Source organism: Mixophyes fleayi, chromosome 4, assembly GCF_038048845.1.
Source record: "Mixophyes fleayi isolate aMixFle1 chromosome 4, aMixFle1.hap1, whole genome shotgun sequence".
In the NCBI taxonomy this organism is placed as follows: Eukaryota; Metazoa; Chordata; class Amphibia; order Anura; family Limnodynastidae; genus Mixophyes; species Mixophyes fleayi.
In genome coordinates this window covers 65231911-65255104 of record NC_134405.1, presented here as the reverse complement: position 1 = coordinate 65255104, position 23194 = coordinate 65231911, and the positions used below count along the sequence as shown (strand labels likewise).

General features: G+C 39.9%; 1 protein-coding gene and 27 non-coding genes across 32 annotated transcripts in view; 1 reads left to right on the top strand and 27 right to left on the bottom strand.

Annotated features, from left to right (window-relative positions):
* Positions 1-23194, top strand: part of FER1L5 (fer-1 like family member 5) — a 676118-nt gene that overhangs the window by 346846 nt on the left and 306078 nt on the right. The window lies entirely within an intron of this gene.
* On the bottom strand, positions 364-456 carry TRNAI-UAU (transfer RNA isoleucine (anticodon UAU)). The gene is given in 2 exon segments: positions 364-399; positions 419-456. It is a non-coding gene; the product is annotated as a tRNA-Ile (tRNA).
* On the bottom strand, positions 946-1018 carry TRNAR-CCU (transfer RNA arginine (anticodon CCU)). The gene has a single exon. It is a non-coding gene; the product is annotated as a tRNA-Arg (tRNA).
* TRNAI-UAU (transfer RNA isoleucine (anticodon UAU)) lies at positions 1432-1524 on the bottom strand. Its single transcript is given in 2 exon segments — positions 1432-1467; positions 1487-1524. It is a non-coding gene; the product is annotated as a tRNA-Ile (tRNA).
* Positions 2699-2791, bottom strand: TRNAI-UAU (transfer RNA isoleucine (anticodon UAU)). The gene is given in 2 exon segments: positions 2699-2734; positions 2754-2791. It is a non-coding gene; the product is annotated as a tRNA-Ile (tRNA).
* TRNAI-UAU (transfer RNA isoleucine (anticodon UAU)) lies at positions 3966-4058 on the bottom strand. The gene is given in 2 exon segments: positions 3966-4001; positions 4021-4058. It is a non-coding gene; the product is annotated as a tRNA-Ile (tRNA).
* On the bottom strand, positions 5233-5325 carry TRNAI-UAU (transfer RNA isoleucine (anticodon UAU)). Its single transcript is given in 2 exon segments — positions 5233-5268; positions 5288-5325. It is a non-coding gene; the product is annotated as a tRNA-Ile (tRNA).
* On the bottom strand, positions 6500-6592 carry TRNAI-UAU (transfer RNA isoleucine (anticodon UAU)). The gene is given in 2 exon segments: positions 6500-6535; positions 6555-6592. It is a non-coding gene; the product is annotated as a tRNA-Ile (tRNA).
* TRNAR-CCU (transfer RNA arginine (anticodon CCU)) lies at positions 7299-7371 on the bottom strand. Its single transcript has one exon. It is a non-coding gene; the product is annotated as a tRNA-Arg (tRNA).
* On the bottom strand, positions 7785-7877 carry TRNAI-UAU (transfer RNA isoleucine (anticodon UAU)). The gene is given in 2 exon segments: positions 7785-7820; positions 7840-7877. It is a non-coding gene; the product is annotated as a tRNA-Ile (tRNA).
* Positions 9052-9144, bottom strand: TRNAI-UAU (transfer RNA isoleucine (anticodon UAU)). The gene is given in 2 exon segments: positions 9052-9087; positions 9107-9144. It is a non-coding gene; the product is annotated as a tRNA-Ile (tRNA).
* Positions 10319-10411, bottom strand: TRNAI-UAU (transfer RNA isoleucine (anticodon UAU)). Its single transcript is given in 2 exon segments — positions 10319-10354; positions 10374-10411. It is a non-coding gene; the product is annotated as a tRNA-Ile (tRNA).
* Positions 11118-11190, bottom strand: TRNAR-CCU (transfer RNA arginine (anticodon CCU)). Its single transcript has one exon. It is a non-coding gene; the product is annotated as a tRNA-Arg (tRNA).
* Positions 11603-11695, bottom strand: TRNAI-UAU (transfer RNA isoleucine (anticodon UAU)). Its single transcript is given in 2 exon segments — positions 11603-11638; positions 11658-11695. It is a non-coding gene; the product is annotated as a tRNA-Ile (tRNA).
* TRNAI-UAU (transfer RNA isoleucine (anticodon UAU)) lies at positions 12870-12962 on the bottom strand. The gene is given in 2 exon segments: positions 12870-12905; positions 12925-12962. It is a non-coding gene; the product is annotated as a tRNA-Ile (tRNA).
* TRNAR-CCU (transfer RNA arginine (anticodon CCU)) lies at positions 13452-13524 on the bottom strand. Its single transcript has one exon. It is a non-coding gene; the product is annotated as a tRNA-Arg (tRNA).
* TRNAI-UAU (transfer RNA isoleucine (anticodon UAU)) lies at positions 13659-13751 on the bottom strand. The gene is given in 2 exon segments: positions 13659-13694; positions 13714-13751. It is a non-coding gene; the product is annotated as a tRNA-Ile (tRNA).
* TRNAR-CCU (transfer RNA arginine (anticodon CCU)) lies at positions 14458-14530 on the bottom strand. Its single transcript has one exon. It is a non-coding gene; the product is annotated as a tRNA-Arg (tRNA).
* Positions 14944-15036, bottom strand: TRNAI-UAU (transfer RNA isoleucine (anticodon UAU)). The gene is given in 2 exon segments: positions 14944-14979; positions 14999-15036. It is a non-coding gene; the product is annotated as a tRNA-Ile (tRNA).
* TRNAR-CCU (transfer RNA arginine (anticodon CCU)) lies at positions 15508-15580 on the bottom strand. The gene has a single exon. It is a non-coding gene; the product is annotated as a tRNA-Arg (tRNA).
* On the bottom strand, positions 15994-16086 carry TRNAI-UAU (transfer RNA isoleucine (anticodon UAU)). The gene is given in 2 exon segments: positions 15994-16029; positions 16049-16086. It is a non-coding gene; the product is annotated as a tRNA-Ile (tRNA).
* Positions 17261-17353, bottom strand: TRNAI-UAU (transfer RNA isoleucine (anticodon UAU)). Its single transcript is given in 2 exon segments — positions 17261-17296; positions 17316-17353. It is a non-coding gene; the product is annotated as a tRNA-Ile (tRNA).
* Positions 17843-17915, bottom strand: TRNAR-CCU (transfer RNA arginine (anticodon CCU)). The gene has a single exon. It is a non-coding gene; the product is annotated as a tRNA-Arg (tRNA).
* TRNAI-UAU (transfer RNA isoleucine (anticodon UAU)) lies at positions 18050-18142 on the bottom strand. Its single transcript is given in 2 exon segments — positions 18050-18085; positions 18105-18142. It is a non-coding gene; the product is annotated as a tRNA-Ile (tRNA).
* TRNAR-CCU (transfer RNA arginine (anticodon CCU)) lies at positions 18849-18921 on the bottom strand. The gene has a single exon. It is a non-coding gene; the product is annotated as a tRNA-Arg (tRNA).
* Positions 19335-19427, bottom strand: TRNAI-UAU (transfer RNA isoleucine (anticodon UAU)). The gene is given in 2 exon segments: positions 19335-19370; positions 19390-19427. It is a non-coding gene; the product is annotated as a tRNA-Ile (tRNA).
* Positions 21640-21732, bottom strand: TRNAI-UAU (transfer RNA isoleucine (anticodon UAU)). The gene is given in 2 exon segments: positions 21640-21675; positions 21695-21732. It is a non-coding gene; the product is annotated as a tRNA-Ile (tRNA).
* Positions 22907-22999, bottom strand: TRNAI-UAU (transfer RNA isoleucine (anticodon UAU)). The gene is given in 2 exon segments: positions 22907-22942; positions 22962-22999. It is a non-coding gene; the product is annotated as a tRNA-Ile (tRNA).

The window sequence follows — 23194 nt, the reverse complement described above, 5'->3', positions numbered from 1 at the left end:
TAAATGCTTGGAAAAAGGGAAGTTGTTTTGTGTTTTTTGCTTTCCAAATTCCTGCAGGAAATGTGCTGGTACTAATGAGAGCAAAAAATATGGGCCCTCATGCTGTATTGCAGTAAAACGGATTGCTGCAACTCTTTTACCAACGGTAAAAAGTCTTTTGCATTTGCACTTTGTTGACCGACTCATGGAGCGTTTACAATGCAGTTGAACCAATCCTGATTTGTCAACCAATGCTGATGTGTGATAAACACAGTCATTTCTATGTTGTTGTTGCTTTCTTGGTAATATGATATTAAATATTCAGGTTGCAAACGATAACCAATGAGTAATGACCTCAGAAAAGAAGAAATAAGCAAGCAAACATGCTCCAGGTGAGGCTTGAACTCACAACCTCGGCATAGCTTAACAGATACTGTCTTATAAGTACCGTGCGCTGACCGATTGCGCCACTGGAGCACTTTAAGGACACATCTTTTCCCTACGTTTCTATGTTTGGTGACCAGTTTAACTGTTAATAAATTATCTAAGCAAGGCTTGTTCATCAAAATTTAGTTACCTTTTATTTTCACAAATATATTGCATCCAACAATACAGGGAATACAGACACTTATGTACTGTGTAATACTGTATATTTAAATGTAAGGCAATATGATCTCACATGTGATCTGCGCGTGAAGTAAAACATTGTTTATTGGGTCTCTAGCATCTAAAATGTCAGTACGGTGCGTGTCCAAAGAAATAGTAAAAACAAAAATGCAACCCTTTTCTAACTCGATGGAAAGGTTTTGGAGGACCCAATGTTACCATGGTAAATGGCATGTTTTAGCTACTGCACCTACAGGAATGTCGTGGTGGATGAAGCCTTTTGGTAACAAAGTTTGGCCAGTCGCAACAAGCTTCAAAACACAATCTCAAGTGGTGAAGAATAAGCAACAAACCAACTTGCACCCCAGATGGGACTTGAACCCACAATCCCTGGCTTAGGAGGCCAGTGCCTTATCCATTAGGCCACTGGGGCTCAGTGAGACTTGCGTGTGTGCCTGATTTTTTCCACAGTAATCAGTCATTTAAATGCTTGGAAAAAGGGAAGTTGTTTTGTGTTTTTTGCTTTCCAAATTCCTGCAGGAAATGTGCTGGTACTAATGAGAGCAAAAAATATGGGCCCTCATGCTGTATTGCAGTAAAACGGATTGCTGCAACTCTTTTACCAACGGTAAAAAGTCTTTTGCATTGGCACTTTGTTGACCGACTCATGGAGCGTTTACAATGCAGTTGAACCAATCCTGATTTGTCAACCAATGCTGATGTGTGATAAACACAGTCATTTCTATGTTGTTGTTGCTTTCTTGGTAATATGATATTAAATATTCAGGTTGCAAACGATAACCAATGAGTAATGACCTCAGAAAAGAAGAAATAAGCAAGCAAACATGCTCCAGGTGAGGCTTGAAGTCACAACCTCGGCATAGCTTAACAGATACTGTCTTATAAGTACCGCGCGCTGACCGATTGCGCCACTGGAGCACTTTAAAGACACATCTTTTCCCTACGTTTCTATGTTTGGTGACCAGTTTAACTGTTAATAAATTATCTAAGCAAGGCTTGTTCATCAAAATTTAGTTACCTTTTATTTTCACAAATATATTGCACCCAACAATACAGGGAATACAGACACTTATGTACTGTGTAATACTGTATATTTAAATGTAAGGCAATATGATCTCACATGTGATCTGCGCGTGAAGTAAAACATTGTTTATTGGGTCTCTAGCATCTAAAATGTCAGTACGGTGCGTGTCCAAAGAAATAGTAAAAACAAAAATGCAACCCTTTTCTAACTCGATGGAAAGGTTTTGGAGGACCCAATGTTACCATGGTAAATGGCATGTTTTAGCTACTGCACCCACAAGAATGTCGTGGTGGATGAAGCCTTTTGGTAACACAGTTTGGCCAGTCACAACAAGCTTAAAAACACAATCTCAAGTGGTGAAGAATAAGCAACAAGCCAACTTGCACCCCAGAAATAGTAAAAACAAAAATGCAACCCTTTTTTAACTCGATGGAAAGGTTTTGGAGGACCCAATGTTACCATGGTAAATGGCATGTTTTAGCTACTGCACCTACAGGAATGTCGTGGTGAATGAAGCCTTTTGGTAACAAAGTTTGGCCAGTCGCAACAAGCTTCAAAACACAATCTCAAGTGGTGAAGAATAAGCAACAAACCAACTTGAACCCACAATCCCTGGCTTAGGAGGCCAGTGCCTTATCCATTAGGCCACTGGGGCTCAGTGAGACTTGCGTGTGTGCCTGATTTTTTCCGCAGTAATCAGTCATTTAAATGCTTGGAAAAAGGGAAGTTGTTTTGTGTTTTTTGCTTTCCAAATTCCTGCAGGAAATGTGCTGGTACTAATGAGAGCAAAAAATATGGGCCCTCATGCTGTATTGTAGTAAAACGGATTGCTGCAACTCTTTTACCAACGGTAAAAAGTCTTTTGCATTGGCACTTTGTTGACCGACTCATGGAGCGTTTACAATGCAGTTGAACCAATCCTGATTTGTCAACCAATGCTGATGTGTGATAAACACAGTCATTTCTATGTTGTTGTTGCTTTCTTGGTAATATGATATTAAATATTCAGGTTGCAAACGATAACCAATGAGTAATGACCTCAGAAAAGAAGAAATAAGCAAGCAAACATGCTCCAGGTGAGGCTTGAAGTCACAACCTCGGCATAGCTTAACAGATACTGTCTTATAAGTACCGCGCGCTGACCGATTGCGCCACTGGAGCACTTTAAAGACACATCTTTTCCCTACGTTTCTATGTTTGGTGACCAGTTTAACTGTTAATAAATTATCTAAGCAAGGCTTGTTCATCAAAATTTAGTTACCTTTTATTTTCACAAATATATTGCACCCAACAATACAGGAAATACAGACACTTATGTACTGTGTAATACTGTATATTTAAATGTAAGGCAATATGATCTCACATGTGATCTGCGCGTGAAGTAAAACATTGTTTATTGGGTCTCTAGCATCTAAAATGTCAGTACGGTGCGTGTCCAAAGAAATAGTAAAAACAAAAATGCAACCCTTTTCTAACTCGATGGAAAGGTTTTGGAGGACCCAATGTTACCATGGTAAATGGCATGTTTTAGCTACTGCACCCACAGGAATGTCGTGGTGGATGAAGCCTTTTGGTAACACAGTTTGGCCAGTCACAACAAGCTTAAAAACATAATCTCAAGTGGTGAAGAATAAGCAACAAGCCAACTTGCACCCCAGAAATAGTAAAAACAAAAATGCAACCCTTTTTTAACTCGATGGAAAGGTTTTGGAGGACCCAATGTTACCATGGTAAATGGCATGTTTTAGCTACTGCACCTACAGGAATGTCGTGGTGGATGAAGCCTTTTGGTAACAAAGTTTGGCCAGTCGCAACAAGCTTCAAAACACAATCTCAAGTGGTGAAGAATAAGCAACAAACCAACTTGAACCCACAATCCCTGGCTTAGGAGGCCAGTGCCTTATCCATTAGGCCACTGGGGCTCAGTGAGACTTGCGTGTGTGCCTGATTTTTTCCACAGTAATCAGTCATTTAAATGCTTGGAAAAAGGGAAGTTGTTTTGTGTTTTTTGCTTTCCAAATTCCTGCAGGAAATGTGCTGGTACTAATGAGAGCAAAAAATATGGGCCCTCATGCTGTATTGCAGTAAAACGGATTGCTGCAACTCTTTTACCAACGGTAAAAAGTCTTTTGCATTGGCACTTTGTTGACCGACTCATGGAGCGTTTACAATGCAGTTGAACCAATCCTGATTTGTCAACCAATGCTGATGTGTGATAAACACAGTCATTTCTATGTTGTTGTTGCTTTCTTGGTAATATGATATTAAATATTCAGGTTGCAAACGATAACCAATGAGTAATGACCTCAGAAAAGAAGAAATAAGCAAGCAAACATGCTCCAGGTGAGGCTTGAACTCACAACCTCGGCATAGCTTAACAGATACTGTCTTATAAGTACCGCGCGCTGACCGATTGCGCCACTGGAGCACTTTAAAGACACATCTTTTCCCTACGTTTCTATGTTTGGTGACCAGTTTAACTGTTAATAAATTATCTAAGCAAGGCTTGTTCATCAAAATTTAGTTACCTTTTATTTTCACAAATATATTGCACCCAACAATACAGGGAATACAGACACTTATGTACTGTGTAATACTGTATATTTAAATGTAAGGCAATATGATCTCACATGTGATCTGCGCGTGAAGTAAAACATTGTTTATTGGGTCTCTAGCATCTAAAATGTCAGTACGGTGCGTGTCCAAAGAAATAGTAAAAACAAAAATGCAACCCTTTTCTAACTCGATGGAAAGGTTTTGGAGGACCCAATGTTACCATGGTAAATGGCATGTTTTAGCTACTGCACCCACAAGAATGTCGTGGTGGATGAAGCCTTTTGGTAACACAGTTTGGCCAGTCACAACAAGCTTAAAAACACAATCTCAAGTGGTGAAGAATAAGCAACAAGCCAACTTGCACCCCAGAAATAGTAAAAACAAAAATGCAACCCTTTTTTAACTCGATGGAAAGGTTTTGGAGGACCCAATGTTACCATGGTAAATGGCATGTTTTAGCTACTGCACCTACAGGAATGTCGTGGTGAATGAAGCCTTTTGGTAACAAAGTTTGGCCAGTCGCAACAAGCTTCAAAACACAATCTCAAGTGGTGAAGAATAAGCAACAAACCAACTTGAACCCACAATCCCTGGCTTAGGAGGCCAGTGCCTTATCCATTAGGCCACTGGGGCTCAGTGAGACTTGCGTGTGTGCCTGATTTTTTCCGCAGTAATCAGTCATTTAAATGCTTGGAAAAAGGGAAGTTGTTTTGTGTTTTTTGCTTTCCAAATTCCTGCAGGAAATGTGCTGGTACTAATGAGAGCAAAAAATATGGGCCCTCATGCTGTATTGTAGTAAAACGGATTGCTGCAACTCTTTTACCAACGGTAAAAAGTCTTTTGCATTGGCACTTTGTTGACCGACTCATGGAGCGTTTACAATGCAGTTGAACCAATCCTGATTTGTCAACCAATGCTGATGTGTGATAAACACAGTCATTTCTATGTTGTTGTTGCTTTCTTGGTAATATGATATTAAATATTCAGGTTGCAAACGATAACCAATGAGTAATGACCTCAGAAAAGAAGAAATAAGCAAGCAAACATGCTCCAGGTGAGGCTTGAACTCACAACCTCGGCATAGCTTAACAGATACTGTCTTATAAGTACCGCGCGCTGACCGATTGCGCCACTGGAGCACTTTAAAGACACATCTTTTCCCTACGTTTCTATGTTTGGTGACCAGTTTAACTGTTAATAAATTATCTAAGCAAGGCTTGTTCATCAAAATTTAGTTACCTTTTATTTTCACAAATATATTGCACCCAACAATACAGGAAATACAGACACTTATGTACTGTGTAATACTGTATATTTAAATGTAAGGCAATATGATCTCACATGTGATCTGCGCGTGAAGTAAAACATTGTTTATTGGGTCTCTAGCATCTAAAATGTCAGTACGGTGCGTGTCCAAAGAAATAGTAAAAACAAAAATGCAACCCTTTTCTAACTCGATGGAAAGGTTTTGGAGGACCCAATGTTACCATGGTAAATGGCATGTTTTAGCTACTGCACCCACAGGAATGTCGTGGTGGATGAAGCCTTTTGGTAACACAGTTTGGCCAGTCACAACAAGCTTAAAAACATAATCTCAAGTGGTGAAGAATAAGCAACAAGCCAACTTGCACCCCAGAAATAGTAAAAACAAAAATGCAACCCTTTTTTAACTCGATGGAAAGGTTTTGGAGGACCCAATGTTACCATGGTAAATGGCATGTTTTAGCTACTGCACCTACAGGAATGTCGTGGTGGATGAAGCCTTTTGGTAACAAAGTTTGGCCAGTCGCAACAAGCTTCAAAACACAATCTCAAGTGGTGAAGAATAAGCAACAAACCAACTTGAACCCACAATCCCTGGCTTAGGAGGCCAGTGCCTTATCCATTAGGCCACTGGGGCTCAGTGAGACTTGCGTGTGTGCCTGATTTTTTCCACAGTAATCAGTCATTTAAATGCTTGGAAAAAGGGAAGTTGTTTTGTGTTTTTTGCTTTCCAAATTCCTGCAGGAAATGTGCTGGTACTAATGAGAGCAAAAAATATGGGCCCTCATGCTGTATTGCAGTAAAACGGATTGCTGCAACTCTTTTACCAACGGTAAAAAGTCTTTTGCATTGGCACTTTGTTGACCGACTCATGGAGCGTTTACAATGCAGTTGAACCAATCCTGATTTGTCAACCAATGCTGATGTGTGATAAACACAGTCATTTCTATGTTGTTGTTGCTTTCTTGGTAATATGATATTAAATATTCAGGTTGCAAACGATAACCAGTAAGTAATGACCTCAGAAAAGAAGAAATAAGCAAGCAAACATGCTCCAGGTGAGGCTTGAACTCACAACCTCGGCATAGCTTAACAGATACTGTCTTATAAGTACCGCGCGCTGACCGATTGCGCCACTGGAGCACTTTAAAGACACATCTTTTCCCTACGTTTCTATGTTTGGTGACCAGTTTAACTGTTAATAAATTATCTAAGCAAGGCTTGTTCATCAAAATTTAGTTACCTTTTATTTTCACAAATATATTGCATCCAACAATACAGGGAATACAGACACTTATGTACTGTGTAATACTGTATATTTAAATGTAAGGCAATATGATCTCACATGTGATCTGCGCGTGAAGTAAAACATTGTTTATTGGGTCTCTAGCATCTAAAATGTCAGTACGGTGCGTGTCCAAAGAAATAGTAAAAACAAAAATGCAACCCTTTTCTAACTCGATGGAAAGGTTTTGGAGGACCCAATGTTACCATGGTAAATGGCATGTTTTAGCTACTGCACCCACAGGAATGTCGTGGTGGATGGAGCCTTTTGGTAACACAGTTTGGCCAGTCACAACAAGCTTAAAAACACAATCTCAAGTGGTGAAGAATAAGCAACAAGCCAACTTGCACCCCAGAAATAGTAAAAACAAAAATGCAACCCTTTTTTAACTCGATGGAAAGGTTTTGGAGGACCCAATGTTACCATGGTAAATGGCATGTTTTAGCTACTGCACCTACAGGAATGTCGTGGTGGATGAAGCCTTTTGGTAACAAAGTTTGGCCAGTCGCAACAAGCTTCAAAACACAATCTCAAGTGGTGAAGAATAAGCAACAAACCAACTTGCACCCCAGATGGGACTTGAACCCACAATCCCTGGCTTAGGAGGCCAGTGCCTTATCCATTAGGCCACTGGGGCTCAGTGAGACTTGCGTGTGTGCCTGATTTTTTCCGCAGTAATCAGTCATTTAAATGCTTGGAAAAAGGGAAGTTGTTTTGTGTTTTTTGCTTTCCAAATTCCTGCAGGAAATGTGCTGGTACTAATGAGAGCAAAAAATATGGGCCCTCATGCTGTATTGCAGTAAAACGGATTGCTGCAACTCTTTTACCAACGGTAAAAAGTCTTTTGCATTGGCACTTTGTTGACCGACTCATGGAGCTTTTACAATGCAGTTGAACCAATCCTGATTTGTCAACCAATGCTGATGTGTGATAAACACAGTCATTTCTATGTTGTTGTTGCTTTCTTGGTAATATGATAATAAATATTCAGGTTGCAAACGATAACCAATGAGTAATGACCTCAGAAAAGAAGAAATAAGCAAGCAAACATGCTCCAGGTGAGGCTTGAACTCACAACCTCGGCATAGCTTAACAGATACTGTCTTATAAGTACCGCGCGCTGACCGATTGCACCACTGGAGCACTTTAAAGACGCATCTTTTCCCTACGTTTCTATGTTTGGTGACCAGTTTAACTGTTAATAAATTATCTAAGCAAGGCTTGTTCATCAAAATTTAGTTACCTTTTATTTTCACAAATATATTGCACCCAACAATACAGGGAATACAGACACTTATGTACTGTGTAATACTGTATATTTAAATGTAAGGCAATATGATCTCACATGTGATCTGCGCGTGAAGTAAAACATTGTTTATTGGGTCTCTAGCATCTAAAATGTCAGTACGGTGCGTGTCCAAAGAAATAGTAAAAACAAAAATGCAACCCTTTTCTAACTCGATGGAAAGGTTTTGGAGGACCCAATGTTACCATGGTAAATGGCATGTTTTAGCTACTGCACCCACAAGAATGTCGTGGTGGATGAAGCCTTTTGGTAACACAGTTTGGCCAGTCACAACAAGCTTAAAAACACAATCTCAAGTGGTGAAGAATAAGCAACAAGCCAACTTGCACCCCAGAAATAGTAAAAACAAAAATGCAACCCTTTTTTAACTCGATGGAAAGGTTTTGGAGGACCCAATGTTACCATGGTAAATGGCATGTTTTAGCTACTGCACCTACAGGAATGTCGTGGTGAATGAAGCCTTTTGGTAACAAAGTTTGGCCAGTCGCAACAAGCTTCAAAACACAATCTCAAGTGGTGAAGAATAAGCAACAAACCAACTTGAACCCACAATCCCTGGCTTAGGAGGCCAGTGCCTTATCCATTAGGCCACTGGGGCTCAGTGAGACTTGCGTGTGTGCCTGATTTTTTCCGCAGTAATCAGTCATTTAAATGCTTGGAAAAAGGGAAGTTGTTTTGTGTTTTTTGCTTTCCAAATTCCTGCAGGAAATGTGCTGGTACTAATGAGAGCAAAAAATATGGGCCCTCATGCTGTATTGCAGTAAAACGGATTGCTGCAACTCTTTTACCAACGGTAAAAAGTCTTTTGCATTGGCACTTTGTTGACCGACTCATGGAGCGTTTACAATGCAGTTGAACCAATCCTGATTTGTCAACCAATGCTGATGTGTGATAAACACAGTCATTTCTATGTTGTTGTTGCTTTCTTGGTAATATGATATTAAATATTCAGGTTGCAAACGATAACCAATGAGTAATGACCTCAGAAAAGAAGAAATAAGCAAGCAAACATGCTCCAGGTGAGGCTTGAACTCACAACCTCGGCATAGCTTAACAGATACTGTCTTATAAGTACCGTGCGCTGACCGATTGCACCACTGGAGCACTTTAAGGACACATCTTTTCCCTACGTTTCTATGTTTGGTGACCAGTTTAACTGTTAATAAATTATCTAAGCAAGGCTTGTTCATCAAAATTTAGTTACCTTTTATTTTCACAAATATATTGCATCCAACAATACAGGGAATACAGACACTTATGTACTGTGTAATACTGTATATTTAAATGTAAGGCAATATGATCTCACATGTGATCTGCGCGTGAAGTAAAACATTGTTTATTGGGTCTCTAGCATCTAAAATGTCAGTACGGTGCGTGTCCAAAGAAATAGTAAAAACAAAAATGCAACCCTTTTCTAACTCGATGGAAAGGTTTTGGAGGACCCAATGTTACCATGGTAAATGGCATGTTTTAGCTACTGCACCCACAAGAATGTCGTGGTGGATGAAGCCTTTTGGTAACACAGTTTGGCCAGTCACAACAAGCTTAAAAACACAATCTCAAGTGGTGAAGAATAAGCAACAAGCCAACTTGCACCCCAGAAATAGTAAAAACAAAAATGCAACCCTTTTTTAACTCGATGGAAAGGTTTTGGAGGACCCAATGTTACCATGGTAAATGGCATGTTTTAGCTACTGCACCTACAGGAATGTCGTGGTGAATGAAGCCTTTTGGTAACAAAGTTTGGCCAGTCGCAACAAGCTTCAAAACACAATCTCAAGTGGTGAAGAATAAGCAACAAACCAACTTGAACCCACAATCCCTGGCTTAGGAGGCCAGTGCCTTATCCATTAGGCCACTGGGGCTCAGTGAGACTTGCGTGTGTGCCTGATTTTTTCCGCAGTAATCAGTCATTTAAATGCTTGGAAAAAGGGAAGTTGTTTTGTGTTTTTTGCTTTCCAAATTCCTGCAGGAAATGTGCTGGTACTAATGAGAGCAAAAAATATGGGCCCTCATGCTGTATTATAGTAAAACGGATTGCTGCAACTCTTTTACCAACGGTAAAAAGTCTTTTGCATTGGCACTTTGTTGACCGACTCATGGAGCGTTTACAATGCAGTTGAACCAATCCTGATTTGTCAACCAATGCTGATGTGTGATAAACACAGTCATTTCTATGTTGTTGTTGCTTTCTTGGTAATATGATATTAAATATTCAGGTTGCAAACGATAACCAATGAGTAATGACCTCAGAAAAGAAGAAATAAGCAAGCAAACATGCTCCAGGTGAGGCTTGAACTCACAACCTCGGCATAGCTTAACAGATACTGTCTTATAAGTACCGCGCGCTGACCGATTGCACCACTGGAGCACTTTAAAGACACATCTTTTCCCTACGTTTCTATGTTTGGTGACCAGTTTAACTGTTAATAAATTATCTAAGCAAGGCTTGTTCATCAAAATTTAGTTACCTTTTATTTTCACAAATATATTGCACCCAACAATACAGGAAATACAGACACTTATGTACTGTGTAATACTGTATATTTAAATGTAAGGCAATATGATCTCACATGTGATCTGCGCGTGAAGTAAAACATTGTTTATTGGGTCTCTAGCATCTAAAATGTCAGTACGGTGCGTGTCCAAAGAAATAGTAAAAACAAAAATGCAACCCTTTTCTAACTCGATGGAAAGGTTTTGGAGGACCCAATGTTACCATGGTAAATGGCATGTTTTAGCTACTGCACCCACAGGAATGTCGTGGTGGATGAAGCCTTTTGGTGACACAGTTTGGCCAGTCACAACAAGCTTAAAAACACAATCTCAAGTGGTGAAGAATAAGCAACAAGCCAACTTGCACCCCAGAAATAGTAAAAACAAAAATGCAACCCTTTTTTAACTCGATGGAAAGGTTTTGGAGGACCCAATGTTACCATGGTAAATGGCATGTTTTAGCTACTGCACCTACAGGAATGTCGTGGTGGATGAAGCCTTTTGGTAACAAAGTTTGGCCAGTCGCAACAAGCTTTAAAACACAATCTCAAGTGGTGAAGAATAAGCAACAAACCAACTTGCACCCCAGATGGGACTTGAACCCACAATCCCTGGCTTAGGAGGCCAGTGCCTTATCCATTAGGCCACTGGGGCTCAGTGAGACTTGCGTGTGTGCCTGATTTTTTCCGCAGTAATCAGTCATTTAAATGCTTGGAAAAAGGGAAGTTGTTTTGTGTTTTTTGCTTTCCAAATTCCTGCAGGAAATGTGCTGGTACTAATGAGAGCAAAAAATATGGGTCTCATGCTGTATTGCAGTAAAACGGATTGCTGCAACTCTTTTACCAACGGTAAAAAGTCTTTTGCATTGGCACTTTGTTGACCGACTCATGGAGCGTTTACAATGCAGTTGAACCAATCCTGATTTGTCAACCAATGCTGATGTGTGATAAACACAGTCATTTCTATGTTGTTGTTGCTTTCTTGGTAATATGATATTAAATATTCAGGTTGCAAACGATAACCAATGAGTAATGACCTCAGAAAAGAAGAAATAAGCAAGCAAACATGCTCCAGGTGAGGCTTGAACTCACAACCTCGGCATAGCTTAACAGATACTGTCTTATAAGTACCGCGCGCTGACCGATTGCGCCACTGAAGCACTTTAAATACACATCTTTTCCCTACGTTTCTATGTTTGCTGACCAGTTTAAGTGTTAATAAATTATCTAAGCAAGGCTTGTTCATCAAAATTTAGTTACCTTTTATTTTCACAAATATATTGCACCCAACAATACAGGGAATACAGACACTTATGTACTGTGTAATACTGTATATTTAAATGTAAGGCAATATGATCTCACATGTGATCTGCGCGTGAAGTAAAACATTGTTTATTGGGTCTCTAGCATCTAAAATGTCAGTACGGTGCGTGTCCATAGAAATAGTAAAAACAAAAATGCAACCCTTTTCTAACTCGATGGAAAGGTTTTGGAGGACCCAATGTTACCATGGTAAATGGCATGTTTTAGCTACTGCACCCACAGGAATGTCGTGGTGGATGAAGCCTTTTGGTAACACAGTTTGGCCAGTCACAACAAGCTTAAAAACACAATCTCAAGTGGTGAAGAATAAGCAACAAACCAACTTGCACCCCAGAAATAGTAAAAACAAAAATGCAACCCTTTTTTAACTCGATGGAAAGGTTTTGGAGGACCCAATGTTACCATGGTAAATGGCATGTTTTAGCTACTGCACCTACAGGAATGTCGTGGTGGATGAAGCCTTTTGGTAACAAAGTTTGGCCAGTCGCAACAAGCTTCAAAACACAATCTCAAGTGGTGAAGAATAAGCAACAAACCAACTTGAACCCACAATCCCTGGCTTAGGAGGCCAGTGCCTTATCCATTAGGCCACTGGGGCTCAGTGAGACTTGTGTGTGTGCCTGATTTTTTCCGCAGTAATCAGTCATTTAAATGCTTGGAAAAAGGGAAGTTGTTTTGTGTTTTTTGCTTTCCAAATTCCTGCAGGAAATGTGCTGGTACTAATGAGAGCAAAAAATATGGGCCCTCATGCTGTATTGCAGTAAAACGGATTGCTGCAACTCTTTTACCAACGGTAAAAAGTCTTTTGCATTGGCACTTTGTTGACCGACTCATGGAGCGTTTACAATGCAGTTGAACCAATCCTGATTTGTCAACCAATGCTGATGTGTGATAAACACAGTCATTTCTATGTTGTTGTTGCTTTCTTGGTAATATGATATTAAATATTCAGGTTGCAAACGATAACCAATGAGTAATGACCTCAGAAAAGAAGAAATAAGCAAGCAAACATGCTCCAGGTGAGGCTTGAACTCACAACCTCGGCATAGCTTAACAGATACTGTCTTATAAGTACCACGCGCTGACCGATTGCGCCACTGGAGCACTTTAAAGACACATCTTTTCCCTACGTTTCTATGTTTGGTGACCAGTTTAACTGTTAATAAATTATCTAAGCAAGGCTTGTTCATCAAAATTTAGTTACCTTTTATTTTCACAAATATATTGCACCCAACAATACAGGGAATACAGACACTTATGTACTGTGTAATACTGTATATTTAAATGTAAGGCAATATGATCTCACATGTGATCTGCGCGTGAAGTAAAACATTGTTTATTGGGTCTCTAGCATCTAAAATGTCAGTACGGTGCGTGTCCAAAGAAATAGTAAAAACAAAAATGCAACCCTTTTCTAACTCGATGGAAAGGTTTTGGAGGACCCCATGTTACCATGGTAAATGGCATGTTTTAGCTACTGCACCTACAGGAATGTCGTGGTGGATGAAGCCTTTTGGTAACAAAGTTTGGCCAGTCGCAGCAAGCTTCAAAACACAATCTCAAGTGGTGAAGAATAAGCAACAAACCAACTTGCACCCCAGATGGGACTTGAACCCACAATCCCTGGCTTAGGAGGCCAGTGCCTTATCCATTAGGCCACTGGGGCTCAGTGAGACTTGCGTGTGTGCCTGATTTTCTATGTTGTTGTTGCTTTCTTGGTAATATGATATTAAATATTCAGGTTGCAAACGATAACCAATGAGTAATGACCTCAGAAAAGAAAAAATAAGCAAGCAAACATGCTCCAGGTGAGGCTTGAACTCACAACCTCGGCATAGCTTAACAGATACTGTCTTATAAGTACCGCGCGCTGAACGATTGCGCCACTGGAGCACTTTAAAGACACATCTTTTCCCTACGTTTCTATGTTTGGTGACCAGTTTAAGTGTTAATAAATTATCTAAGCAAGGCTTGTTCATCAAAATTTAGTTACCTTTTATTTTCACAAATATATTGCACCCAACAATACAGGGAATACAGACACTTATGTACTGTGTAATACTGTATATTTAAATGTAAGGCAATATGATCTCACATGTGATCTGCGAGTGAAGTAAAACATTGTTTATTGGGTCTCTAGCATCTAAAATGTCAGTACGGTGCGTGTCCAAAGAAATAGTAAAAACAAAAATGCAACCCTTTTCTAACTCGATGGAAAGGTTTTGGAGGACCCAATGTTACCATGGTAAATGGCATGTTTTAGCTACTGCACCCACAGGAATGTTGTGGTGGATGAAGCCTTTTGGTAACACAGTTTGGCCAGTCGCAACAAGCTTAAAAACACAATCTCAAGTGGTGAAGATTAAGCAACAAACCAACTTGCACCTCAGAAATAGTAAAAACAAAAATGCAACCCTTTTCTAACTCGATGGAAAGGTTTTGGAGGACCCAATGTTACCATGGTAAATGGCATGTTTTAGCTACTGCATCTACAGGAATGTCATGGTGGATGAAGCCTTTTGGTAACACAGTTTGGCCAGTCGCAACAAGCTTAAAAACACAATCTCAAGTGGTGAAGAATAAGCAACAAACCAACTTGCACCCCAGATGGGACTTGAACCCACAATCCCTGGCTTAGGAGGCCAGTGCCTTATCCATTAGGCCACTGGGGCTCAGTGAGACTTGCGTGTGTGCCTGATTTTTTCCGCAGTAATCAGTCATTTAAATGCTTGGAAAAAGGGAAGTTGTTTTGTGTTTTTTGCTTTCCAAATTCCTGCAGGAAATGTGCTGGTACTAATGAGAGCAAAAAATATGGGCCCTCATGCTGTATTGCAGTAAAACGGATTGCTGCAACTCTTTTACCAACGGTAAAAAGTCTTTTGCATTTGCACTTTGTTGACCGACTCATGGAGCGTTTACAATGCAGTTGAACCAATCCTGATTTGTCAACCAATGCTGATGTGTGATAAACACAGTCATTTCTATGTTGTTGTTGCTTTCTTGGTAATATGATATTAAATATTCAGGTTGCAAACGATAACCAATGAGTAATGACCTCAGAAAAGAAGAAATAAGCAAGCAAACATGCTCCAGGTGAGGCTTGAACTCACAACCTCGGCATAGCTTAACAGATACTGTCTTATAAGTACCGTGCGCTGACCGATTGCACCACTGGAGCACTTTAAGGACACATCTTTTCCCTACGTTTCTATGTTTGGTGACCAGTTTAACTGTTAATAAATTATCTAAGCAAGGCTTGTTCATCAAAATTTAGTTACCTTTTATTTTCACAAATATATTGCATCCAACAATACAGGGAATACAGACACTTATGTACTGTGTAATACTGTATATTTAAATGTAAGGCAATATGATCTCACATGTGATCTGCGCGTGAAGTAAAACATTGTTTATTGGGTCTCTAGCATCTAAAATGTCAGTACGGTGCGTGTCCAAAGAAATAGTAAAAACAAAAATGCAACCCTTTTCTAACTCGATGGAAAGGTTTTGGAGGACCCAATGTTACCATGGTAAATGGCATGTTTTAGCTACGTGGTGGATGAAGCCTTTTGGTAACAAAGTTTGGCCAGTCGCAACAAGCTTCAAAACACAATCTCAAGTGGTGAAGAATAAGCAACAAACCAACTTGCACCCCAGATGGGACTTGAACCCACAATCCCTGGCTTAGGAGGCCAGTGCCTTATCCATTAGGCCACTGGGGCTCAGTGAGACTTGCGTGTGTGCCTGATTTTTTCCACAGTAATCAGTCATTTAAATGCTTGGAAAAAGGGAAGTTGTTTTGTGTTTTTTGCTTTCCAAATTCCTGCAGGAAATGTGCTGGTACTAATGAGAGCAAAAAATATGGGCCCTCATGCTGTATTGCAGTAAAACGGATTGCTGCAACTCTTTTACCAACGGTAAAAAGTCTTTTGCATTGGCACTTTGTTGACCGACTCATGGAGCGTTTACAATGCAGTTGAACCAATCCTGATTTGTCAACCAATGCTGATGTGTGATAAACACAGTCATTTCTATGTTGTTGTTGCTTTCTTGGTAATATGATATTAAATATTCAGGTTGCAAACGATAACCAATGAGTAATGACCTCAGAAAAGAAGAAATAAGCAAGCAAACATGCTCCAGGTGAGGCTTGAACTCACAACCTCGGCATAGCTTAACAGATACTGTCTTATAAGTACCGCGCGCTGACCGATTGCGCCACTGGAGCACTTTAAAGACACATCTTTTCCCTACGTTTCTATGTTTGGTGACCAGTTTAACTGTTAATAAATTATCTAAGCAAGGCTTGTTCATCAAAATTTAGTTACCTTTTATTTTCACAAATATATTGCACCCAACAATACAGGGAATACAGACACTTATGTACTGTGTAATACTGTATATTTAAATGTAAGGCAATATGATCTCACATGTGATCTGCGCGTGAAGTAAAACATTGTTTATTGGGTCTCTAGCATCTAAAATGTCAGTACGGTGCGTGTCCAAAGAAATAGTAAAAACAAAAATGCAACCCTTTTCTAACTCGATGGAAAGGTTTTGGAGGACCCAATGTTACCATGGTAAATGGCATGTTTTAGCTACTGCACCCACAAGAATGTCGTGGTGGATGAAGCCTTTTGGTAACACAGTTTGGCCAGTCACAACAAGCTTAAAAACACAATCTCAAGTGGTGAAGAATAAGCAACAAGCCAACTTGCACCCCAGAAATAGTAAAAACAAAAATGCAACCCTTTTTTAACTCGATGGAAAGGTTTTGGAGGACCCAATGTTACCATGGTAAATGGCATGTTTTAGCTACTGCACCTACAGGAATGTCGTGGTGGATGAAGCCTTTTGGTAACAAAGTTTGGCCAGTCGCAACAAGCTTCAAAACACAATCTCAAGTGGTGAAGAATAAGCAACAAACCAACTTGAACCCACAATCCCTGGCTTAGGAGGCCAGTGCCTTATCCATTAGGCCACTGGGGCTCAGTGAGACTTGCGTGTGTGCCTGATTTTTTCCACAGTAATCAGTCATTTAAATGCTTGGAAAAAGGGAAGTTGTTTTGTGTTTTTTGCTTTCCAAATTCCTGCAGGAAATGTGCTGGTACTAATGAGAGCAAAAAATATGGGCCCTCATGCTGTATTGCAGTAAAACGGATTGCTGCAACTCTTTTACCAACGGTAAAAAGTCTTTTGCATTGGCACTTTGTTGACCGACTCATGGAGCGTTTACAATGCAGTTGAACCAATCCTGATTTGTCAACCAATGCTGATGTGTGATAAACACAGTCATTTCTATGTTGTTGTTGCTTTCTTGGTAATATGATATTAAATATTCAGGTTGCAAACGATAACCAATGAGTAATGACCTCAGAAAAGAAGAAATAAGCAAGCAAACATGCTCCAGGTGAGGCTTGAACTCACAACCTCGGCATAGCTTAACAGATACTGTCTTATAAGTACCACGCGCTGACCGATTGCGCCACTGGAGCACTTTAAAGACACATCTTTTCCCTACGTTTCTATGTTTGGTGACCAGTTTAACTGTTAATAAATTATCTAAGCAAGGCTTGTTCATCAAAATTTAGTTACCTTTTATTTTCACAAATATATTGCACCCAACAATACAGGGAATACAGACACTTATGTACTGTGTAATACTGTATATTTAAATGTAAGGCAATATGATCTCACATGTGATCTGCGCGTGAAGTAAAACATTGTTTATTGGGTCTCTAGCATCTAAAATGTCAGTACGGTGCGTGTCCAAAGAAATAGTAAAAACAAAAATGCAACCCTTTTCTAACTCGATGGAAAGGTTTTGGAGGACCCCATGTTACCATGGTAAATGGCATGTTTTAGCTACTGCACCTACAGGAATGTCGTGGTGGATGAAGCCTTTTGGTAACAAAGTTTGGCCAGTCGCAGCAAGCTTCAAAACACAATCTCAAGTGGTGAAGAATAAGCAACAAACCAACTTGCACCCCAGATGGGACTTGAACCCACAATCCCTGGCTTAGGAGGCCAGTGCCTTATCCATTAGGCCACTGGGGCTCAGTGAGACTTGCGTGTGTGCCTGATTTTCTATGTTGTTGTTGCTTTCTTGGTAATATGATATTAAATATTCAGGTTGCAAACGATAACCAATGAGTAATGACCTCAGAAAAGAAAAAATAAGCAAGCAAACATGCTCCAGGTGAGGCTTGAACTCACAACCTCGGCATAGCTTAACAGATACTGTCTTATAAGTACCGCGCGCTGAACGATTGCGCCACTGGAGCACTTTAAAGACACATCTTTTCCCTACGTTTCTATGTTTGGTGACCAGTTTAAGTGTTAATAAATTATCTAAGCAAGGCTTGTTCATCAAAATTTAGTTACCTTTTATTTTCACAAATATATTGCACCCAACAATACAGGGAATACAGACACTTATGTACTGTGTAATACTGTATATTTAAATGTAAGGCAATATGATCTCACATGTGATCTGCGCGTGAAGTAAAACATTGTTTATTGGGTCTCTAGCATCTAAAATGTCAGTACGGTGCGTGTCCAAAGAAATAGTAAAAACAAAAATGCAACCCTTTTCTAACTCGATGGAAAGGTTTTGGAGGACCCAATGTTACCATGGTAAATGGCATGTTTTAGCTACTGCACCCACAGGAATGTTGTGGTGGATGAAGCCTTTTGGTAACACAGTTTGGCCAGTCGCAACAAGCTTAAAAACACAATCTCAAGTGGTGAAGATTAAGCAACAAACCAACTTGCACCTCAGAAATAGTAAAAACAAAAATGCAACCCTTTTCTAACTCGATGGAAAGGTTTTGGAGGACCCAATGTTACCATGGTAAATGGCATGTTTTAGCTACTGCATCTACAGGAATGTCGTGGTGGATGAAGCCTTTTGGTAACACAGTTTGGCCAGTCGCAACAAGCTTAAAAACACAATCTCAAGTGGTGAAGAATAAGCAACAAACCAACTTGCACCCCAGATGGGACTTGAACCCACAATCCCTGGCTTAGGAGGCCAGTGCCTTATCCATTAGGCCACTGGGGCTCAGTGAGACTTGCGTGTGTGCCTGATTTTTTCCGCAGTAATCAGTCATTTAAATGCTTGGAAAAAGGGAAGTTGTTTTGTGTTTTTTGCTTTCCAAATTCCTGCAGGAAATGTGCTGGTACTAATGAGAGCAAAAAATATGGGCCCTCATGCTGTATTGCAGTAAAACGGATTGCTGCAACTCTTTTACCAACGGTAAAAAGTCTTTTGCATTTGCACTTTGTTGACCGACTCATGGAGCGTTTACAATGCAGTTGAACCAATCCTGATTTGTCAACCAATGCTGATGTGTGATAAACACAGTCATTTCTATGTTGTTGTTGCTTTCTTGGTAATATGATATTAAATATTCAGGTTGCAAACGATAACCAATGAGTAATGACCTCAGAAAAGAAGAAATAAGCAAGCAAACATGCTCCAGGTGAGGCTTGAACTCACAACCTCGGCATAGCTTAACAGATACTGTCTTATAAGTACCGTGCGCTGACCGATTGCACCACTGGAGCACTTTAAGGACACATCTTTTCCCTACGTTTCTATGTTTGGTGACCAGTTTAACTGTTAATAAATTATCTAAGCAAGGCTTGTTCATCAAAATTTAGTTACCTTTTATTTTCACAAATATATTGCACCCAACAATACAGGGAATACAGACACTTATGTACTGTGTAATACTGTATATTTAAATGTAAGGCAATATGATCTCACATGTGATCTGCGCGTGAAGTAAAACATTGTTTATTGGGTCTCTAGCATCTAAAATGTCAGTACGGTGCGTGTCCAAAGAAATAGTAAAAACAAAAATGCAACCCTTTTCTAACTCGATGGAAAGGTTTTGGAGGACCCAATGTTACCATGGTAAATGGCATGTTTTAGCTACTGCACCCACAAGAATGTCGTGGTGGATGAAGCCTTTTGGTAACACAGTTTGGCCAGTCACAACAAGCTTAAAAACACAATCTCAAGTGGTGAAGAATAAGCAACAAGCCAACTTGCACCCCAGAAATAGTAAAAACAAAAATGCAACCCTTTTTTAACTCGATGGAAAGGTTTTGGAGGACCCAATGTTACCATGGTAAATGGCATGTTTTAGCTACTGCACCTACAGGAATGTCGTGGTGGATGAAGCCTTTTGGTAACAAAGTTTGGCCAGTCGCAACAAGCTTCAAAACACAATCTCAAGTGGTGAAGAATAAGCAACAAACCAACTTGAACCCACAATCCCTGGCTTAGGAGGCCAGTGCCTTATCCATTAGGCCACTGGGGCTCAGTGAGACTTGCGTGTGTGCCTGATTTTTTCCACAGTAATCAGTCATTTAAATGCTTGGAAAAAGGGAAGTTGTTTTGTGTTTTTTGCTTTCCAAATTCCTGCAGGAAATGTGCTGGTACTAATGAGAGCAAAAAATATGGGCCCTCATGCTGTATTGCAGTAAAACGGATTGCTGCAACTCTTTTACCAACGGTAAAAAGTCTTTTGCATTGGCACTTTGTTGACCGACTCATGGAGCGTTTACAATGCAGTTGAACCAATCCTGATTTGTCAACCAATGCTGATGTGTGATAAACACAGTCATTTCTATGTTGTTGTTGCTTTCTTGGTAATATGATATTAAATATTCAGGTTGCAAACGATAACCAATGAGTAATGACCTCAGAAAAGAAGAAATAAGCAAGCAATACAGGGAATACAGACACTTATGTACTGTGTAATACTGTATATTTAAATGTAAGGCAATATGATCTCACATGTGATCTGCGCGTGAAGTAAAACATTGTTTATTGGGTCTCTAGCATCTAAAATGTCAGTACGGTGCGTGTCCAAAGAAATAGTAAAAACAAAAATGCAACCCTTTTCTAACTCGATGGAAAGGTTTTGGAGGACCCAATGTTACCATGGTAAATGGCATGTTTTAGCTACTGCACCCACAAGAATGTCGTGGTGGATGAAGCCTTTTGGTAACACAGTTTGGCCAGTCACAACAAGCTTAAAAACACAATCTCAAGTGGTGAAGAATAAGCAACAAGCCAACTTGCACCCCAGAAATAGTAAAAACAAAAATGCAACCCTTTTTTAACTCGATGGAAAGGTTTTGGAGGACCCAATGTTACCATGGTAAATGGCATGTTTTAGCTACTGCACCTACAGGAATGTCGTGGTGAATGAAGCCTTTTGGTAACAAAGTTTGGCCAGTCGCAACAAGCTTCAAAACACAATCTCAAGTGGTGAAGAATAAGCAACAAACCAACTTGAACCCACAATCCCTGGCTTAGGAGGCCAGTGCCTTATCCATTAGGCCACTGGGGCTCAGTGAGACTTGCGTGTGTGCCTGATTTTTTCCGCAGTAATCAGTCATTTAAATGCTTGGAAAAAGGGAAGTTGTTTTGTGTTTTTTGCTTTCCAAATTCCTGCAGGAAATGTGCTGGTACTAATGAGAGCAAAAAATATGGGCCCTCATGCTGTATTGTAGTAAAACGGATTGCTGCAACTCTTTTACCAACGGTAAAAAGTCTTTTGCATTGGCACTTTGTTGACCGACTCATGGAGCGTTTACAATGCAGTTGAACCAATCCTGATTTGTCAACCAATGCTGATGTGTGATAAACACAGTCATTTCTATGTTGTTGTTGCTTTCTTGGTAATATGATATTAAATATTCAGGTTGCAAACGATAACCAATGAGTAATGACCTCAGAAAAGAAGAAATAAGCAAGCAAACATGCTCCAGGTGAGGCTTGAACTCACAACCTCGGCATAGCTTAACAGATACTGTCTTATAAGTACCGCGCGCTGACCGATTGCGCCACTGGAGCACTTTAAAGACACATCTTTTCCCTACGTTTCTATGTTTGGTGACCAGTTTAACTGTTAATAAATTATCTAAGCAAGGCTTGTTCATCAAAATTTAGTTACCTTTTATTTTCACAAATATATTGCACCCAACAATACAGGAAATACAGACACTTATGTACTGTGTAATACTGTATATTTAAATGTAAGGCAATATGATCTCACATGTGATCTGCGCGTGAAGTAAAACATTGTTTATTGGGTCTCTAGCATCTAAAATGTCAGTACGGTGCGTGTCCAAAGAAATAGTAAAAACAAAAATGCAACCCTTTTCTAACTCGATGGAAAGGTTTTGGAGGACCCAATGTTACCATGGTAAATGGCATGTTTTAGCTACTGCACCCACAGGAATGTCGTGGTGGATGAAGCCTTTTGGTAACACAGTTTGGCCAGTCACAACAAGCTTAAAAACATAATCTCAAGTGGTGAAGAATAAGCAACAAGCCAACTTGCACCCCAGAAATAGTAAAAACAAAAATGCAACCCTTTTTTAACTCGATGGAAAGGTTTTGGAGGACCCAATGTTACCATGGTAAATGGCATGTTTTAGCTACTGCACCTACAGGAATGTCGTGGTGGATGAAGCCTTTTGGTAACAAAGTTTGGCCAGTCGCAACAAGCTTCAAAACACAATCTCAAGTGGTGAAGAATAAGCAACAAACCAACTTGAACCCACAATCCCTGGCTTAGGAGGCCAGTGCCTTATCCATTAGGCCACTGGGGCTCAGTGAGACTTGCGTGTGTGCCTGATTTTTTCCACAGTAATCAGTCATTTAAATGCTTGGAAAAAGGGAAGTTGTTTTGTGTTTTTTGCTTTCCAAATTCCTGCAGGAAATGTGCTGGTACTAATGAGAGCAAAAAATATGGGCCCTCATGCTGTATTGCAGTAAAACGGATTGCTGCAACTCTTTTACCAACGGTAAAAAGTCTTTTGCATTGGCACTTTGTTGACCGACTCATGGAGCGTTTACAATGCAGTTGAACCAATCCTGATTTGTCAACCAATGCTGATGTGTGATAAACACAGTCATTTCTATGTTGTTGTTGCTTTCTTGGTAATATGATATTAAATATTCAGGTTGCAAACGATAACCAGTAAGTAATGACCTCAGAAAAGAAGAAATAAGCAAGCAAACATGCTCCAGGTGAGGCTTGAACTCACAACCTCGGCATAGCTTAACAGATACTGTCTTATAAGTACCGCGCGCTGACCGATTGCGCCACTGGAGCACTTTAAAGACACATCTTTTCCCTACGTTTCTATGTTTGGTGACCAGTTTAACTGTTAATAAATTATCTAAGCAAGGCTTGTTCATCAAAATTTAGTTACCTTTTATTTTCACAAATATATTGCATCCAACAATACAGGGAATACAGACACTTATGTACTGTGTAATACTGTATATTTAAATGTAAGGCAATATG